The following is a 6,000-nucleotide window of genomic DNA, read 5'->3' on the forward strand; positions in this document are numbered from 1 at the left end:
CAAAGAAAACTTTTGGAAACTATTTTGTTCTCGTTGTTATACATATGCTTAGCTAGTGTTTAAGTTTTCAGCATAGATCATAAATTATCATATCAATGATAACAATTAAACATCATATTCAGTCATGGAAATATATAACCAACTAGCGAGTAATAATAAGATATCACACTTGCCACCAAGTTTTCAAAACAATCATGATATAGTATGACAACATGGTATTTTGCTAGCCCTTTCTAAGACCGCAAAACGTAAATGCAATGTGCCTCTGAGATTCCAGCAGGGACTAAACATTACAATTCATGGTAGGAAGGATTCAATTATGCTCACCTCCAACATTAACTAGACTAAATGCATAAGAATGAATATATTGCTCTCAGAATCAGTGTTCTTAACAAAAAGGAGATGACTCGGGAGTAAAAATAAAATGGCATGAAAGTAAATAGAAAGGCCCTTCAGAGAGGGAAGCATTGATTTACAGAGGTGCGAGAGCTCAAAGTTTAAAATAGAGATGAATACTAATTTTGGGTGGTTCCCAAACGGAATTGAAACATTTCTGCACGGAATTGAAAAGTTTACTCCTTTACATCATCCATACACAAACCATGGCTAACTGAGTCCCGAGTGTTTGTCAACATATCAACTCTCCTAGGAATTTATTTTAATTATTTTATTATGCAGGTCTGGGCATCCTTTTTACCAGCCTCTCTCGTGCAATGACAAGCAAATAAACACTTATCTTAAGAATAACCCATTTAGCATGGAAGATACGTGTCGCCCGATCGCTTCTTGGACCGGGAGGGAAATGCCGCATATAGGTAGGTATGGTGGAATCATGTGGGACTACTTGGTTTTAGGAGTTTGGATGCACAAGTAGCATTTCCGCTTAGTATAGGTGAAGGCTAGCAATAGGTTGAGAAGCGACCAGCTAGAGAGTGAAAACTCTCATAATCATGCATTGCGAATAATTAACATTGAAAATTAGCATGAGTAGGATATACACACTCTTAATTTAAACATCATGAAGGCTTCATTGATTTCAAATCAACTACATGTTTGCACTTGGGCCAAGTCAAATTGCTCGAATTACTCAAATGGATATACCATCCTACCATACCATATCATAACCATTATAATGCATGTTGACACATGAGATAAATCATTATACACTCGTACACTTTAAAGAATGTCATGAAAAAATGTAATCTCTAATTTCCATCATAAACATCTTCACTCATGATATACTGAATCAAGATCGAATGCAATAAACATATTTACAAAAATGGAAAACAAGAAAGTTCATACCAGCTTCACTTGCAATGATCACTTTATCAAATATCGTCATTAGAGCCACTCAACATTTTCACCGTGGTATTCTTATTTTAATGACTTGATGAAAAGAAAATAAATTCGTAAAAATGCACTCAAATATTTTTTGAGTTTTTGGTTTTCACAAGAAAGCAAATAAACATAAGAAAAACAAAAATGAGAAGAACTATCTACACACGTAAGATCCTAACATGAAAAGGAAATCATTTTGGGTATTTTTTAATACTAAAACTAATTAAACAAGAAAGAAAAACCAAAGAGAAATGAGAAATATTTTTGGTTTTCAATTTTTTTTCAAATATGCTAGAATAAAGCAGAAAAAACTAACATGGATATACAATGAAAGAGGATGGAAACTGACCATTTATATGAACATGAGTGTAATGTGAGTGAGAAATATGTACTTCCCCAACCATAGGCATTTTCCTAGCTTGGTGATCACCACTGTTGGTCCGGATAATAATCAAAGTGATAGATCATGGAAGCGTTACGTGCTGCCTCATCAGCCAAGAGAGCAGCCTCCACAGCTCCATTGTGCTCTCGTGCTTCGCTCTCACAAACATAATATCTCTGTTTGTTTTAAAAATTGAAAAGAGTAGGCACAAGCAAGGTAACATAAATAGAGTTGTATTTATTAAATATTAAGTTATACTCATAACCCTAGGCACTATCCTTAATACAAACATGATACTGTGGCTTCAAAATCTAAACATCTTTTAGGCAACAATGGGTCACTAAATCGAGGGGAGTTTCTGTGGCACCCCCGCTTAGAGAGACTGGAACGCCCCATATTCCAGCCCAGAAATAAAGTCTTCTCGAATAAGGACCTTCTTCGTATAGAACATATTCATGCATTACAAATGATAAGGGTTACAATAGTTCCGATATCACAACTAATTACACCGGCACGGCGACACTATGCCTACTTAGGTAGTTCTATGCTAGCAGTGGAACAAATCAAAGTAGTGGAATAACTTCTAGCAGAGGAACAACGACTAATATGATGAACTCCACTCCGCATGGACTTTGGCCGGAATGCTTATCCTAGCTCTCCAACGCATCAAGCAATCAATCATGACACGACCTACAAACTAGCTTGACATGCCAGGTGAGTACTTTGAATGTACGCGCAAGCTGACAGCAATCAAAGCAACGAAGAAAAACAATAACATGGCATTTATAGGTAAAAGATCAATACTGAACATGATACAACTAGAGCAACAATGTATGTACATGGCAACCAAAATACCACTAGAACAACATGAGATGAGCATGGCTTGATCATGTTACTCAAGGCATGAATTAATAAGATACTAGCATGTAGCATGTTTAAACTATCATGATTCGACTTAATATTGTTCGTGGTTATCTCGTAAAAACCATGTGTATCAATTACCATCATGGACATCACACGATAAGCTCAATGATTAAATCAAGCTTGGTATTAACAATACCGTAATGACTATTACATAACCACAAGGAGCTTGATCTTTGCCCGGGACCATCACATCACATGATAAACCTAAACCAACTTAGGTATCCATGATACCACTTTGATCCTCTCATGATCACATAAAGATCAACCAACTTCTTTGTTTATCGAACCAGGGTTGTTTATTAATCATGTTATTATTAGTGTTGACTCATAGTGTGACCTACTATGAACTGGGCTCATATCCGCGGGAGCGGCTATCGATAGTTATACACTCTGCAGAGGTTAGTACACTCTAGACCCGCCACAGAACACATGGCCTCATGCTCTTATTCGGGTAGACCAACAGGGTTCCGACAAAACAATCGTATTTCATGACACTCTCTTGGCCACTCTGACAAACTATCCTCTGCGCTAAGTCATGGGTGGCCCTGATGCCACTCTGGTCATCCAACGGCTACCGTCGTGGCAAAATAAAATGGTCCCAAATGGGTACAAAGGCACCTACAACAACTACGGGCACACAAGGCTTGTGGTCGCCTACCTGATTAGGGTACCGTATGCACAAAACATTCCGTAGTTGGAGGAACCAGTGAGAGGCATGACAATAGACCGCATTTAGGCCTTCCCATATAGACAAGTGTGGTTGCACTTGTCAGCTCGGCTGGATGGCACTATGACTTAGCCAGCAGGTGTTCAAGTTTAGTTAATGTCCGGTTAAACTTGAAAAGTAAATGAGTCGTGTCATGAAATAATAGGATGAAAGCATGGATGAGAAGTATAACCATTTAACATGTGAAGCATTAGCGTCGTCAATAATAAAGCACTTAGTCGACTAGATGCAAATGAATATGGCATAGAGATGATCATGCACATTACACGTACTTTTCATTACTGATGAAAATCACGCATGAGATGAACAATACTATCACTAGCATGAAATAGTAACAAGCATGACATATAATACAAGCAAGTAGTTACATGACTAACAGGGTGTATAAGAGCATAACATGACGATAAGCATGGATCCACACAGCATATCCGAAACATGAATATAGTAGTAATCGAGTAAACAATTATTAAACATTCAAGTGGAAACCATGGCTATTGCAAGGCCATCATGCAAGTGGATGTCATGTCTTTCCTGGGGATGAAGGATCGACCCGGAGTAAGGGCGAGGAACTCGCGGAAAGATTCGTCGAAACACTTCTCTCTCGGAGGGGGCTAAATAAGGGCAAGGGGGAAATAGTCATTTTCACAGTGTGAAAACATAGTGAAAATGGGATCAACAAAAAAGGATCGACGAGTCAAAGGCGATGGCTTTGGAATCACCTGAATCGGAGTTACATGCACGAAGTTATAACCGTTTGTTTGTTAGACGCAAGCACACAAAAACATGTCTACTTTAGCCCTTAACAGACGAACGTTCACAAAATAACTACTTCGGCCGGCGGCTGAAAAAGAGAAAACGCATTTTCAGAAAATACGTTTTCGGAACTGGGGAAACACATTTCTTCCTAAGTCCATAGCAGAATATGATTTCACAAAGGAAAACATACTCTCAACTTACGCCTTCACTTAACGTGTTGGGCCCGGCTGGCTGGGTGAACGCCGAGAGACCGGCGTGCGGGGCCCACTGGCATGGGGTCACCATCTTCATCCTCTCGCTCGCCCGCGGAGCAGAAGGAGCCATCGGTGCCGGCGCTTCTCCTGGCATCTCGGGCCACCTCCGAATAGGTTTAGGCCATCATCAAGGTCAGGAGGAGGTGTCGCGCCCGACTGGCCCAAGCTCGGACGCCGAGGAAGGCCTGGGCCATGACGACTTGGAGGTCCGCGAATGTCACCACCGAGCGATGGTGGGCATGGTACTCCGTGCGCGGGGACAGGAAGTTTGGTCACCGGGGAGGCTCGTCGTGGCTTGGGGAGAGTTGTGAAGAGTGTTGAAGGGGGAATGGTGCTCTATCTTGCTCGAATTTTATCCGAGGCCGAGGCAGCCATGGGAGGGCAATGGGGAGCTCCGCGTCTAAGGGAGGGTCTTGAGAGGTCTAAGTGTTGTGGGGTTGGGGGCTCAAGGGATCTCCTTATAAGGTCCGGTGGGAGGGGGCGCTCTGGCAAGCTTGGGCAACAAGCAATGGGGAGTAAGAAGACAACGGTCACGGGTAGCTCCGTTCCATTGAATGAGACAGCTCGAAGATGAATAATGTGGAGGGGGCTAGGTTGCACAGTTGGCTGCCACGTGGTATCTTTTTCGTCGGCTGGGAGATGGCAAAGTGTCCATATTGTCACTGTTTTGTTTATTTTCTGTTATTTCCCTGAAAAGTTTTACACATATAGGATATATATTTCACATCACACAGATATTATATATAGTTTGACATATATATGATATATTGTCTTCTTCTTCTTCTTCTTCTTCTTCTTCTTCTTCTTCTCTTCTTCTTCTTCTTCTTCTCCTTCTTCTTCCTTCTTTTCCTTTTTCCTTTTCTTCTTCTTCTTCTTATTCTCCTTCTTCTTCTTCTTCTTATTATTATTATTATTATTATTATTATTATTATTATTATTATTAATCTTCTTCCTTCTTTTCCTTTTTCCTCTTATTTCTTCTTCTCCTCTCTCCTCTTTTTCTTCTTCTTCTTCTTCTTCTTCTTCTGCTGCTGCTGCTTCTTCTCCTCCTCCTCCTCCTTTTCTTCTTCTTCTTCCCTTATCTACTTATTCTTCTTTTCTTCTTCGTCTTTTTCAACTTTATTTTAATGATGAATAAGTAACTAAACCTAGCACTAAACCTATCACTAAACATATATGGGGCGAGGGGTGGCCGGCGCGGGGAGCTTCGGTGGTTGGTGACGCGGGCTGGAAGCGAGGGAGAGGGAGAGAGACACAGGGTGGGGTGTTGGGTGGGATAGCCGGCTATTAGGGAGATAGGGGAGAGAGGAGAGAGAGAGGGGCGTAACGGCAGCCGTTAGGGTAGGTGGTCTTTGTTGTCCGCAGCGGACGGCAAAGAGGGGGGGTGTAGTGGTCGTTAGGACGTATCTTTGCTGTCTGCGTGCTCCCTCTTTGCCATCACTTGGAAGACGATAGGTGGGGTCTCGGCCCTTTGCCATCTGCCTTGCCGTTCTTTGACATCCGCTGGCAGACGGCAAAGCTCTAAGTGATGGAAAAAAGGCCCTTTGCCATCAGCCATATCTTTGCCGTCAGTTTTCTCGACGCTGACGGCAAAGAGGGTCTTTGCCATCAGCCAGCAG

Source organism: Hordeum vulgare, chromosome 3H (assembly GCF_904849725.1).
Source record: "Hordeum vulgare subsp. vulgare chromosome 3H, MorexV3_pseudomolecules_assembly, whole genome shotgun sequence".
NCBI classification, from domain to species: domain Eukaryota; kingdom Viridiplantae; phylum Streptophyta; class Magnoliopsida; order Poales; family Poaceae; genus Hordeum; species Hordeum vulgare.